The following is a 15,758-nucleotide window of genomic DNA, read 5'->3' as shown; positions in this document are numbered from 1 at the left end:
GTTCATGCTGATGACTACAAACTTAAATGTAGTTGCCAAAAATCACACAGTGGTGGCCTTTCTGGTCAGTTTAAATTTGCATTGATCCAAATGCTTGCAGAGTGTTATCAATAAACTTTTAATGCTAAGTTGCTAACATTAGGATCCATGAACATACAGTTTCAAGATTCATCTAGTTCTCAAGTCTTCAAAACAATATGATATAGGCAATTTTTTATCTTCCTTCCTTAATTGTTTTTGGGTTTGAGGGTCATATTTAGGTCTTCACTTCAAAATCAAAAAACATTCACTAATGTTTCCTTCTAGAACTTACAAGACTTCATTATTTTAAAAAATGTAAATAACTAATCAATCTGGAATTCATTCTGACAAAGGAGTGAGGTGGGGATTGAGCTTATTTTTTCTCCCCAAAATACCTAACCAACTATTTCAAACCATTTATTAAATCCTCCTGCTTTCCCCCATTCCATGTATATAAGTCCATTTCTGGTCTGTCTTCTGTTAATAATCTTCCCCTTTGTTTTCCCATCCTTTGACCAATTCTAATATCTTAATGGATAATATCATTCTGTACCTTCTTCTAAATACAAATATAATAGTAAACACAGCCACTTAAAGTGTCTAAGCTGAAAATTTCTTGCTTTAAGTTTGATCATCCTCATTTTTAATAACCATATACTATTTCAAAATAAGAATGTATTGAAATTTTCTCAATTATTTCATGATTGATAGGCATTAAGATTACGTATCAATAAAATCTTCATTTTAATAATTTTTTAATCTTCATTCAGACAAAATCTTATTATTAAAAGCTGTGTCTAGTCAAAAAAAAGGGGGGGGGGTGAGGAGGGGAGAAGAACATGTTCCTGTGGTTTCCTTAGCAAGAAACTTCTGCTGAGCATCTGAAGCAATTACATGATTCATGTGGCTGCCTCAAGAGTAGAAGTGATTGAGAACTCTAAATGGAATTAGTTATCTGCTATGTTTTTAATAAAGGAACAACAATTTCTTTGAATTGATAGACCAGTTAACAATTCCCAGTCAATCTACAAAAAAAACTTGGCATAGGCAACCCAATTTCCAAAAATATCAGTGCTGTACAGAGAGAAGAGGAAACAGTTATTTTTGTGGCTTACTAATCACTTCAGGATGAGATGCTTGAGTAGTAATTAAACCCATACTGGGTTTTAATACCCAATATTTTATGATATAACACGTTTTTTAAATAAGTAAAAGAAATCAGCAGGAAATTTTAAGTCAGGCAAGCTGTTATCAACTGGAGAGGTCAAAGTGATTGCCAGTGACTAGAGAAAAATATATCATTTAGATTCAATGATTTTGATTATGCTATTTAATTATGCATGAATGTGTTTTAGAGTATGTGCCTTTGTATATATTTATGTGTAATTTCAATTTCAAACAGAATACAAAATGTCAAGAATCAAATGAATGGAAGGTATACGTGGCTTTGGGGTTCAAAATAACCACATTAACCTCCTCCCACCACTGCTCCGCTTCTTTCCACAAGGCTGCCAGGCCACTATGATACCGTATCTCCTCTCTGATGCTCCCCACATTAATCTCTCCACCCCCATGAAAACAATAAAAAGATCCTATATTGCTAATGACACCAACCACATTTTCTCTTGAATTACAATTATGTGGGTACATCCTACCTTCATCACTAAGCTTCTCTTTGATGATCCAAGACTAGTTAACTTTATACACCCAGAAGCATCTGGCTTATCAGAACATCAAGATCGGTTAGTTGTGAGGGCTGCTGTAAGCAACCATATGAAACTCCATGCTAAATTATGGTGATAATTCACTATTTATACACTAGAATGGCTTCAAAATTAGCACCTTCTCTTTCATTCCTGTGAATTCAGATATTCTTTCTTGAGTGAAAAAAAAAGGAGGTCTGATAACTACATATAACAGTAAATGCAGGCCTAGGTGGCAATGTTCTGTTAGGAGAACCATCGACTGACTACCTGGGCTGTGGGGGAAAAAAGAGTGACAACTAGCACAAAGTCTAGAACAAAACAGGAGGAAGATAGATATTTTTAGCATGAATAAAATAAGTGAACTGAAGACAGCAAACTTGGGACAAAATAGTCAAGAAAAGTATGTCTGATCTAATGACCATGAAATACCCCAACTATAAATTGGACACTTTAATAACTTATAGTTATCTATTACTTTTTAAATCACCATGGATCTATTTTCAAACTGTTGAAAGAAGGCAAACGTGTCCACAATGGGTAGGGGTGGGGGAGCTCCTGATTATCATTCAGAAGTAAAGAGAAAGAGAAGAAAGAAAAGGTGAAGAAAAACATCTGAGAAAAAATAAGGGCAAAGAAGGCATAATTTTGAGACTTAAGCATATTACTTATCTTATTTCAACAGACAGGAGGAGGGAAAATCGTTACTTTTTGACAGTAACAAAGACCTACCTTCGTAACTATTTTGCCACTAAAAACCCCACACATTATAAAGTTTGGTTTCTTGTTCTGGTAAAAGAGCAAATTAAGCTAGCAATCTACAGGTAATGAATGAAGCAACTGGGGGACTTTATTCAAAAGGGGTCCTTCTTCCTTTCTACATGGCAATTTCAGGTTATTTTTACTATCAGTGGACTCTGTACTTGAAAGAATCAATATCATAAAATTAGGCTGCTGAGATCAAATGATGGAGGCTGAAGGTCCCTATCCAAAATACAGTTGGGTTTTGAACAACTCAGGTTTGAACTGAGAATGTCCACTTACACATGAAACTTTTTCAGTAAAAACAGACTATATTACTACATAATCAATTGCTGGTTGAATCTACTGATCAGAGAGCCATAGATACAGGTAGGTGACTGTATAGTTATATAACCCCAGCATTCAAAAGTGGACTGTACTGAATAATATTTATCTTATAAATATAAACCAACCCATGTGTACCCTTTTCTTTGCCAGGAAGAGTTGCCCTAGATACTAATAAGACTAAACCAAATGTAAATCAACTTGGTGATACATTAGGAAAAACTTCATTGAACTATGTTTTTCAAATGCAGCAAGGCCATTCATAGAAGACCTTTACTGAGATCAAACTTCATGAGAAATTTAAGGAATAAATATCATAAAAGAAACAGTATAGAGTGAACACCACATTTAACAAGAGAAAACCATGGACACTGACGCCTAAAGGCCTCATTCAGAATCCTGCCTATACCACTAACTGCTCACTGTAAAGCTGTTTATCTTGCTAGTCTCTCCTCACATTAAAACTATGTTAACAGCTCTACTGTGAGAACACTTTTCATGTAACACCCAGCACACAGCCTGGCACCAAGACAGTTCCCACTCCACAGTGGTAAACCCTCCTGACATCCACAGGCTTTTTAGAGTATGGGTTCAACAGACAGTAAGGGCTCACTGTAACGCAGCCTAAGATGCTGTTGGAGAGAGAACACAGAGGACTCCCATTCAACAGTGGTCCATGTTCTTTCATCTCCAGCCTCAGAAACTGAAAAAGAAAGATGGTAAGTTTCTGTTCTTTTGTATGAGTGATATACAGTCAGAAACAGACCCTTGGCACAGTCATAAATTCTATAAGATCCTCTAGTCTTTCTATCCTTTTGTCTCTCTACTTGGGCAATCAGTAAATTTTGGCTTTCAAAACACTGTGTAAATGTAACTGTGTCACAGGGGTATTTTAGAGTTTAAACTGTTTCCTGAATGTCCAATAAAACTCCATTCAAATCATATTAATGGAAACTCAGACCAAATGAGATAGGGGAAGGTGAGGGAGGCCTATGAAATCTCATTGTTGGACAGCCACACATTCTATTTATAAGTAAACACTCTCCTGGGTCTAGCTGAGCCTGCAAAGCTTCAGAGCCATCTCGGGCCTACAGAGAAAATCAGCCCCAAGAAATAGTGATAAAGCAGTAGTTCTAGCGCTTCCCCATGAGTTAGGGTGACCTGCTTAAACAACTCTTCCGAGAGTGTTGCTCCTTTCAAAATGCTCCTTGCCTCCATTCTTTCAGGGATCCACCTGACACAGACACTGGCAGACACCCCAACTTGGAAGCCATGCTCACTTCCTAAAATTCTTCCACTTTCTGACTTGTGCTTCTACCAAGGCCCAGGTCACATTCACTTCCCTTCTAAAGCTTTCTGTGAAAACCTTAAGTCAAAATTCATTGCTCTTTGCTCTTGAGCTGTGATTGTACTTGACTTTTTTGGTCAAGCACTTATCATGGTATTTCAGTTATCTCCACCCTCCCCCCAGTTGGTTGTGAATTTCTAATGGGAAGGTGTCTTGGTTTCTTCCTTTTTTGTCCCTGGGCCTCAAACTGAGGCTGGTATTAGCAGTTTCTGAAAAGGGTATTAATGGCTTGTAATTTCCTCACCTGACAACCACATAAAACAATTTCCCAAAATGAAGTGTTCCTAAGGATAATTTTTAAAATAATACTAATATACAACTAATATTTATTAATACTATTTGCTTCATACTTGATATTCACTATCTCATTTAATCTTTGTAAGAACCATTCAGGCAAGTACTAACCACTATGCAATCCAGTTGAAAAAGCTGAGGGTTAAGCCATTTGTCTAGGGTCACACAGTTGGCAGCAGAGGAGCTGGCTCGAGAACGAGGAAGCTTAACTCAAGAGCCCAAACACTTACCTAGGACAAAGCTCCAATATAAAGCCTTCCATCTGTTGACTCACTGGGCATTTTCTATAGGACAAATAGCTTATGAGCCATGGAACTACCTAAAGGGCACTCTAGGGGGTGGAAGGTACATACTTTCAAGGTTCAGAGCAGAAGAGCAAGCTTACATCTCTGATAACTACAAGTGACAGTTACATTAGACTAACTTTAAAACTCTTTGAAGATTAAAGTTCTACAAGTGCTAATCATTATTTATTGTAATTCTAATGGAAATTCTAAACTGTAGACAGATTAAATGAAAACTAACTCATTCAATAAAGTAATACTCTCATTGTAGAAGCAATTCAGTCACTCTATTCATGCAAAGAGTGTCTTTTAATGCACTCCTTATTGAAAAGCAGTAGCTCTTCAAGTTGAAATTTTAACTCTGTCAAGATGTTATCTACATGCTCTTCATGAATACTAATAAGACAGCAACTATTCAAATAATGGCTTAGCTACACTGGCAGTTCTGGTCCCTGACCCCCCCCTTCGTGAAGGAATATGTGTTCTAAGATCTTTAATACTTACACTTCGTGACATTTATAGCCTTAGGAGAGCTTAACATGGTTCTCAAAATGCATGCTGCTCTAGGCTACAGATAGAGACAACAGCTACCTTGAAAGAGATAAGGCACCAAAAGAAGCAGCTGAGGGAAGAAAAGCGATTTACACAGAGAATTCAGTAACAGGCTTGAACGTGTTTCCCATCACACTGCCCTCTCCGCCAAAGCCCAACTTTCTGCTTTCCTGTGGCATTTATGTTCTTCACCATAAAATCACCAAATTCCTAGTCTTCAACAGGTCTAGCATAACACATTTGCCCTTTTTAGTTTCTAAATGAACATGGGTGTTTTTTTTAATCCATTTATTACATGGTCAGGGCATAATTATCACATTGACAAGAATCTGATGTACAAAACAAAGCCGATGGGAGCCTCTTCCTCATTTATTCTCCACACAGCTAAACATGTATTTATTGATCACATGCTGAGCTATGCACTGTGGCAGTTAGGTGCCCAGCCTTACCTCTCATTTCATCACCATCTCTGCTGCCTCCATTCCGCTGGCAGGCAGGTGTCGTCCTGTCTCCCCACACCTGCCCTGTGCTTCCTCAGCTCTCCCAGGCCTGCACACTGTACCCCACACACCCATTCTCACTTCCTATGCAAGTCCCTCTGAACTCTCATTTCTAAGGAGCTATTGTTATTTGCTCAGCTCCTGTCTCTCTCCTTCCTGAGCACCATTTTTGACCGCTCACATTTAATGTCTGTGCCATATTTTTTGAAACGTGACTGTAAAACAACCATCGTTTTCCCATATAATACATGTATAATGACTCCATATGAATTCCTCCCAGAGACCCTGGAGGGTAAAAAACATGCCAGATGCCTTTTTTCAGGATCTGTCAGAGCAAACGTCCCTGTGCTAGACAGGAGTACCTGAGGAAGTGAACACAGAAACAATACCCTTCTGCTTTCACATTATGCTTTTTCTTTGCATTGTTTTGCTAAGAGGCATAAGAGACACAAGGCTTGAAAGGAAAACATGCAGAGAAGGAAAAATAAGAACCCAGAGGGTTGCTCAGGAGGAGAGGGAAGAGAGAAGAGAAACAGAAAACTGACAAGGAGATGTAATAAAATGAAATCCAAGTCACTTCCAAACAGCTGTCAACACTGAAGACATTTTTTTCGTAGCTTTATCCCATTCTCTGGTCAATGACTATCATTATGCTCTCAAAACAATATCATAGCACCTTCCCCTCACTAGTACTCTTTTCCTTTCATACCTGGTCTGCTAATTAACCTCAATTCTGAACTGATCCAATCATTTTTCTTTCCCAGTCTATCCCCAGGTTGCTGGCTATTCCCAGGGTCTGACACTACTACAAAAAGTTTCCAGTCTCAGGTTGATCCTCAGTGCTCATTCATAATCTTTACTTGTCTTAGTCTTATCCAATCCCACAGGGCCCACAGATTAATAAATTATTGGTTCCTTCCCAAACTACACTGATAATGAGGAGAATAGTTATTTATATATATATATATACACGCATAAAACATTTACATATATATAAAATGCTTGTATATATTTTGCTTCCTATATGCCAGAACATCATGTGAAATGCCAGGCTGGATGAACCACAAGTAGGAATCAAGATTGCTGGGAGAAACATCAACAACCTCAGATACGCAGATGATAGCACTCTAATGGCATAAAGTAAAGAGGAACTAAAAGACCTTCTTGATAACAGTGAAAGCTTAAAACTCAACATTCAGAAAACTAAGATCATGGCATCCAGTCCCACCACTTTATGGCAAACAGAAGGGGAAAAAGTGGAAACAGTGACAGACTTTTATTTTCTTGGGCTCCAAAATAACTGTGGATGGTGACTACAGCCATGAAATTTAAAGATGCCTGCTCCTTGGAAGGAAAGCTATGACAAACCTAGATAGTGTATTGAAAAGCAGAGATAGCATTTTGCTGAAAAAGGCCCACACAATCAAAGCTACGGTTTCTCCAGTGGTCATGTATGGATGTGAGAGTTGGACCATAAAGAAAGCTGAGTGCTGAAGAATTGATGCTTTTGAACTACAGTGTTGGAGAAGACTCTTGAGAGTCCCTTGGACTGCAAGGAGATCAAACCAGTCAATCCTAAAGGAAATCAGTCCTGAATATTCATTGGAAGGACTGATGCTGAAGCTGAAACTCCAATACTTTGGCTACCTGATGCGAAGAATTGACTCCTTAGAAAAGACCCTGATGTTGAAAAAGGTTGAAGGCAGGAGGAGAAGGGCATGACAGAGGATGAGATGGTTGGCTGGCATCACTGACTCGATAGACATGAATTTGAGAAAGCTCTGGGAGTTAGTAATGGACAGGGAAGCCTGGCATGCTGCAGTCCATGGGGCTGCAAGGAGCTGGACATGACTGAGCAACTAAACAACCGCTAAACACTTTATATGAATTAATTTCTGTAACATTCCATATACCTCTTGGAGAAAGAACTATAATGGTCACATTTTATATAGGGAGCAACTGGGAATGACAAAGCTTAAACAACATGTCCAAGGCCATTCTGCCAGCATGTGGCAGAGCCAGGATTTAAGCCTAGGGCTTCTGTCCTCAGAGCCCAAGCTTCTCCATACGGTCCTTCCCAGCAAAATCCTAGTCATTCTAAGAAATGCCTTTGCCTCCTGGTTAACAGGAAGGCATATGTGGACCCTCCCAAAGTTCCACCCTGCCTACCAATTTCAAAACTTCTTTTCTTCTACTTTTTCTCAAAGGCAGAATTTCAAGGCCGGCTCCTTCTCTCCCTCCCAGCCTGTGCTTCTCATCTTTCCTGCTCCCCTGGACCATTAGATGTTCAGTTTGATGAAGTACTGATGAACTATCACCAGTTGCTCCCAGTAAAAACCTTCTCTTTTGGCCTGGACACAATTTCAAGTCTAAAGCCCTCTCTGAATCCTCCTCCTTTAGCTAGTCCTCTATTATGGTACAAACTGCCCTCCAGCCGTCAGGCCAGGAGACTGCCTAACCACAAGCCACGGAACTAGCAGCCAAGAAGAACTGGCCCTAGGTACTAACGTTGTTCACAGGCTCCACCTTGCACTTCATTTACTGACTTGTTTCCTAATCTTCTCGGTTCTAAAATCCAGGATTAATTTCCTAGAAAGCACTCACAGCTGATTCCAACTGTGCCACAGGCTCTGGCTTCCTTCTCCACCTCACTATGATTCACGCTTGCATATTTAATTTCTAGACTCTCAGAGAAAACACATTGTCTCCATTATATCCATGGGGGACTTGCCAGAGCCCGCATGGTGCACAGAAACTGGACATTCCTTCTTTTCACAGAAACATCTGGAAAATATGCACATCTTTTCTACTTCCTCACCAATTCCAATCACTGCAACTGGCTTCTAGTGCCAATACCTAATCTCTCACCATGTTCTGTCCCTTCTACCGCCTAATATATAGTCTGCTCCTCTCCATTCCCCACTCTGGCTCAGCAGTCTGGTCTTCCTATTTATGGTTGTGCTGACTTGAATTCTCCACACTACAAATACGTGCTCATGCCCTTCTCCTCCATATGAAATCTCTTCAGCAGTCCCTCAATGTACTCACGGAGAAGGCAATGGCACCCCACTCCAGTACTCTTGCCTGGAAAATCCCATGGATGGAGGAGCCTGGTGGGCTGCAGTCCATGGCGTCGCTAGAGTTGGATACAACTGAGTGACTTCACTTTCACTTCTCACTTTCATGCATTGGAGAAGGAAATGGCAACCCACTCCAGTGTTCTTGCCTGGAGAATCCCAGGGACAGGGAAGCTTGGTGGGCTGCCATCTATGGGGTCGCACAGAGTCGGACACGACTGAAGCGACTTAGCAGCAGCAGCAGCAGCAGCAGCAGCAGCAATGTACTAAGGAAGACATGCAAACCTCTGCCTTCATACAGCACATAAGATTCTTCCTGACTTCACCCCTACTTAGTTTTAAGGCTCATGTTTCTTTGCTCCATTCTCACTCTTAAAGTTCTACCTACAATGAGCAACATGCTATCACCTGGAACTCACCTCTTAGCATCTGCACGACTGCTCCCTGCCGTGAGGCTAGTAGGCCTGCTTCAGGCCAGAGCCTGGATCTCACATCAGCTCCCACTGGCCCTTACCAGTCTGAGAGAGAGGTGCTTCTTAGTTGTCCCACAACACCCTACACTCAATATCCCCCAGTGAAACGGCGTATTTCCCTTGTTATATGCCTCCTGGCTTTGACAGTCATGGTATGAACTTGAGCCCACTCGTTCAGTGCAGTCTCAGGTTTGCTCCCTGAAGTCTCTTCCTGTCACCTTTATTGCTTCTCATTTGCCCCTGCTTCTTTTCCGCTCCTTCCCCACCATACCTGGCTCTTCCTTCCTGCCTTGTGACCCTCCATCTCAAGAGATTCCTTATACCAAGTTCAAATAGCATTCTCAAACTCCCAAATCAGAACAGCTGACAATTTTACTTGTTTGGAATACTAGCTTCTAGGCAGCAAATGTTAAAATGACTCAATGAACAATTCTGACCTCATAAGAGAAATAATTACTATTCCCTTTTCTCTTGTACCCATCACTGAACACTAATCTTACATGAACCAGTTTAAATACAGCTCTTTAAATAGTAAGAATGATCATGCGTATTTTTACAAATACTTTTAAATATTTATATTAAAATTCTATCAGGACTTCCCTGATAGCTCAGTTGGTAAAGAATCTGCCTGCAATGCAGAAGAAGGGATAGGCGGCTACTCACTCCAGTATTTTTGGGCTTACCTGTGGCTCAGATGGTAAAGAATCCGCCTGCAATGCAGGAGACCTGGGTTCCATCCCTGGGTTGGGAAGATCCCCTGGAGAAGGGAAAAACTACCCACTCCAGTATTCTGGCTTGGAGAATTCCATGAATTCCATGAACCGTATAGTCCATGGGGCCGAAACTAGTCGACACGACTGAGCGACTTTCGCTTTCACAATAACCAAAGTTAAAAAAATTTTTTTCAGTTATATTAACTTAAAAAAATTCTAAACTAATCCAGACCTTTTTATTAGTCTGGATGTCTTTCACCATCCTGATCTCTACTTACAACTTAAAAAACAAAACCAGAAACAATGGTTCCTGTTAAGAATCAACAATCTACGATACCTCTAGACGGAAATCTCTTTTTCCTAAGCTATTATTCTTTACTCTTAAGTGATGGCAAATAATTTTAAGTTACATTTAAATTTAGTTCACTCAATAAAGCAAAATTTCTCCATCTTAATGGTTACAAAACTATTTTCCCATAACATTAAAAAGAAAGAAATCGCTCTTATTTTAGTAGTTGTAGTGTTTACTGAAGCAGCTTATCCTAGCTTCTGCAACACCCATCTGCTTTACACTTTGGCACACTAGAACTGAGTTAATTTGTCTTTTTCCAGATTACATACTGTAAGAAGGTAGGATGTTGTTTATCTTTATATTCCCAAATGCTTGGAATACTGCCTTGACTATATTATGCAATTAATAAAAAGTGCTTGAAAATGCATTAACTAAATGATTTTGTATCAGACTGTGCATTTGCCAAGGAAATTAATTAGAATATACAGGGAGTTATGATACATTTATAGTTTCTGTTTAACTAGAATTAAGCAGAAAAACCATTTGTTTTATACCTGGTTCACACTTGGTGAGATTTTTTTCTTTAAATATTTTCTGACTTAATACACATGATATCAAAGTGCTTATTTGCAGCTTCGGAGTCATAATAGTGCCCTATTCAAAACATTAAACATTCCATCTATATTTTTTGGGTGTTACAGTCCTTCTGTGTGCTCGGTCTGATTGCTTTGACTTCAGTGCCAAGTACTGAACACTCTTTTCCTTTATTCATGAAATGTATTAAATCCATGGTATTTGTTTTAAAAAGTTCTTCAGATCATAGAATTAACAACATAAGTTTCTATTTCTTTACCATTTGCCTATTTATTCCCCCTCTTTGGAAAACTACCAAAGAGAGAATATAAATAGCTAGACATTTTAGGATGACCCAAAATTCATTCTTCCTTCCATTTTTCTTTCAATGCACAGTATGCAAATGGGCATTACCCACAAGAGAGTTCCAGAAAAACATCTATTTCTGTTTTATTGACTATGCCAAAGCCTTTGACTGTGTGGATCACAATAAACTGTGGAAAATTCTGAAAGAGATGGGAATACCAGACCACCTGACCTGCCTCTTGAGAAACCTGTATACAGGTCAGGAAGCAATAGTCAGAACTGGACATGGAACAACAGACTGGTTGCAAATAGGAAAAGGAGTGTGTCAAGGCTGTATATTGTCACCCTGCTTATTTAACTTATATGCAGAGTACATCATGAGAAACGCTGGGCTGGAAGAAGCACAAGCTGGAATCAAGATTACCAGGAGAAATATCAATAACCTCAGATATGCAGATGACACCACCCTTATGGCAGCAAGTGAAGAGGAACTAAAAAGCCTCTTGATGAAAGTTAAAGTGGAGAGTGAAAAAGTTGGCTTAAAGCTCAACATTCAAAAAACTAAGATCATGGCATCCGGTCCCATCACTTCACGGCAGATAGATGGGGAAACAGTGGAAACAGTGGCTTGCCGGGAGCCGGCGTGAGGACCTCCACCCGTGGAAAAGGTCATGAGGAAGGAGGCTCAACATACGCAAAGGCGGGATCAAGCCTCAGGAGTCCCTTGGAAATTCTCGAGCATCTACCCCCAAAACCAGAGCCTGCCTACTTCACTACTTTGTGCTCTCACCTACACCTCTGACTTTATGGGGGCTGTCCCCCACCACCTCTTTCAGAGAAGGAGTTAACTTAGAGCTCCAGTTAATAATAATTCCTGGGCGTGATAGGAGTGTTTCAATCTACAAACTCCTCTGAAGGTTCTCTAGCCTGCCTGACAGGCTTGTTCAGCCACATGTGATTGCTCACAGCCTCCCAACCGTGAGAGGCACGAGATGCTTTAACTCTTCTAAAAAACAGGTTCCTTAGAGAAGTTAGAAAACTATTAGTATAAGTATAGTGGGCTGATTAGAAACTGTATTGGTGAAGGGTTTTTCATTTGTTGAGCCAATGTTTGCTGCTAAGTTTCCACATCCCCTGCCCTTATACACATTAATGAATATATAGAAGAAGTAAGTATTAACCTTTGATATTAATCACGTTAGACCTTAGACTAAGCAAATTCTTTCCTTAATTAAAACCCACTACACCCTCACCCTATAGGAATGTAACTTTATCTGGTACCTTCAGAAGGTGGCGTCTGTTTCAAAAATAATCACCCCTGGAGAAATAAGCGTTCTGGTTGACTGACCGCCGTCACAAGGAGAGGGTCATAAATTGTCAGCAGGCCCCCCTGGCCAGAAGATGATGTAACACCCCTAAGACCTCTGTATACATTTGTATGAAGCACCTGACTTTAATAAAAGTCAGGACAGCTGTCCCCGCATGACTTTTGTATAACATCTCAGTGTATAAAAACAGACCCTGGAAAATAAAGAATGGGATCAGTTCCTCGAAAGACTGGTCTCCCCATGTCTCTCTCTCAAACTCTGACTGAGTTTCCATCTGGAGCGCAGAGCCCGCCAAGCTTATTAATTTTGCCTAGGCTTCGAAGATCCGACCGGGGAGGCCTCAGTGTCTCCTCTCCTTCAGGAGAACGGAAGGATGCCTGCGGCCTACGTAAGTGGTGCAAGCTTCTTGTCTTGAAGTTTTATTGGTTTCCCACGTAAACCAAGCTACTCAGCCTATTTTCTCCACTGAATTTTCCTACTGAGCTTATTCTATTATTCTATTACTCTTTATATCTCTAATTAATATCTAATTAAAGCCAGTGTATTTGCCGACGCCGTCTCTCCTTTGAATTTCCCTTGATCCACCGGGGCTGGACCCCGGCGGTGGCTGACTTTATTTTTCTGGGCTCCAAAATCACTGCAGATGGTGACTGCATCCATGAAATTAAAAGACACTTACTCCTTGGAAGAAAAGTTATGACCAACCTAGACAGCATATTAAAAAGCAGAGACATTACTTTGCCAACAAAGATCCGTCTAGTCAAAGCTATGGTTTTTCCAGTGGTCATGTATTGATGTGAGAGTTGGACTGTAAAGAAAGCTGAGCGCTGAAGAACTGATGCTTTTGAACTGTGGTGTTGGAGAAGACTCTTGAGAGTCCCTTGGACTGCAAGGAGATCCAACCAGTCCATCCTAAAGGAGAACAGTCCAGGGTGTTCATTGGACGGACTGATGTTGAAGCTGAAATTCCAATACTTTGGCCACCTGATGCAAAGAGCTGACTCATCTGAAAAGACCCTGATGCTGGGAAAGATAGAGGGCAGGAGAAGAAGGGGACGACAGAGGATGAGATGGTTGGATGGCATCACCAACTCTATGGACGTGGGTTTGGGTAGCCTCCGGGAGTTGGTGACTCCATGCTGCGGTTCATGGGGTCTCAGAGTTGGACACGACTGAGCAACTGAACTGAACTGATTACCCACAAGATACGTGGTTTACTAAGGCATCCTGGAATATTTTTCTTTCTTTTTTTAAATTTTATTTTATTTTTAAACTTTACAATATTGTATTAATTTTGCCAAATATCGAAATGAATCCGCCACAGGTATACCCACGTTCCCCATCCTGAACCCTCCTCCCTCCCCTACCCTCCCTCTGGGTCATCCCGGTGCACCAGCCCCAAGCATCCAGTTACCGTGCATCGAACCTGGACTGGCGACTTGTTTCATACATGTTATTATACATGTTTCAATGCTATTCTCCCAAATCTCCCCACCCTCTCCCTCTCCCACAGAGTCCATAAGACTGATCTATACATCGGTGTCTCTTTTGCAGTCTCGTACACAGGGTTATTGTTACCATCTTTCTAAATTCCATATATATGCGTTAGTATACTGTATTGGTGTTTTACAACCTAATTTTCATATAAGTTTGCTTCCTCTGCTGGTCGAAGTTTTATCCTCTAGCATCCTATTTAAATACAAGTCAATGTTTTATACTATAAAGAAATTAAAAACTCCTCTATAAAAAATTATAAATAAAATTCCAAATAAACCTGGAAAGTCTCTTAAGAAGCTCTTCTATATCAAGGCATGGCATTAGCTGACTTTACGGAGAAGCAGTCTTCCCAGTATTGAATTAAGGGCAGGGATTTTCCAATTTAGTTATAATCGAAGCAAGATCCTTACCTCTACCAAGACAATTTCTCCACAGTACTTTGCAATAAGTGTCTAACCAAATCTTTCCATGTTTACACAGACAGCATTATGGAGAGAGGGCAGGCAGGAAGGAGCACTCTCACTCACACATATAGTGATTTGTCACGGCAGCAACAGTTATTGGCCGAACACATAATCAACACGGGGCTACAGGGCTACTCATATGCCTGCACTGTTTTTTCCTTTCACCTTCTTTTTTTCAAAGATGAAAGCTATTTTGCTGACATATCTAAAAACATTGTTTTGATTTTGATAATAAAGCTCTTTATAATAAGAAATTGGAGGTACATTTCACTAATAAGTTGTAAATACATTTTCTAATAAGAAAATTCAGTACTGCTCTAAAAACTTCCGGGTTACTTTAACTGCTACTTCGCAATTATGAAAGACATTGTGACTTACAGATTGTATCTGTTTATCTGATATGACACAGTCCTGTGAAGTGGGTACAAGTAAGCCCATTTCACAGCTGAGGAAGAGGAGCCTCGCAGAGATTTACATAATCTCCCCAAAGTCACGGAGGGGCAAAAGAGGGGCACAGCCTAAAGGCTTGGGCTTTAATCTCTAAGCATAAGTTCTTTCTTCCACATGACTTTATCACTGATTTTAGTTTTAAATCAATACATTTATTTTGAGAGGAGAAGTAATGCCACTTTATAAGCCTTTTTGAGCATTTGTTTAGTATCTTAGCATTTACTTAGCTAGAGAATTCCTAAATTTCCATTTATATGTCAAAACAGTTCTTTGTATGGATTTAGACATACTCTATACACTGGGGGAAGGGAGGGACTCAGAGTAAGAAAGCATATGTATCTGTGAATACTCAGTATACTTTTCTTCACTTTGCATTTTGTAAATATTGATGTTGCAGCTCCCAGAGTGCTCTCATAAGTAGTTATGACTGACAGTCCATGAGTGCTGTGTCTCTCAAAACAAATATGCTTTACTGACAGAGAGCACGTGTACCTCCATCTAATTATTCTGAGAGCCAGGGTGGAACAAACAACATAATTCCTCAGCTCAGTTTGGCATTCTCCACTGAACACGATAGGCAGGTTACAGTTTAACACATACTATGCTGCTGCTGCTGCTGCTGAGTCGCTTCAGTCATGTCCAACTCTATGCGACCCCATGGACGGCAGCCTACCAGGCTCCCCCGTCCCTGGGATTCTCCAAGCAAGAACATTGGAGTGGGTTGCCATTTCCTTCTCCAATGCATGAAAGTGAAAGTGAAGTCGCTCAGTCGTGTCCGACTCTTAGCAACCCCATGG

The 15,758-nt window shown here is 40.2% G+C and overlaps 1 protein-coding gene across 14 annotated transcripts in view; it reads right to left on the bottom strand.

The window, feature by feature from the left end:
• The window catches only part of BBX (BBX, HMG-box containing), a 297,884-nt gene that overhangs the window by 99,099 nt on the left and 183,027 nt on the right, over window positions 1–15,758 (bottom strand). The window lies entirely within an intron of this gene.

The sequence above is a fragment of the Bos indicus x Bos taurus genome, chromosome 1, assembly GCF_003369695.1.
Source record: "Bos indicus x Bos taurus breed Angus x Brahman F1 hybrid chromosome 1, Bos_hybrid_MaternalHap_v2.0, whole genome shotgun sequence".
Lineage (NCBI taxonomy): Eukaryota > Metazoa > Chordata > Mammalia > Artiodactyla > Bovidae > Bos > Bos indicus x Bos taurus.
Note: the sequence above shows the minus strand (reverse complement) of the source record. Positions and strands in the feature narration are given on the sequence as shown.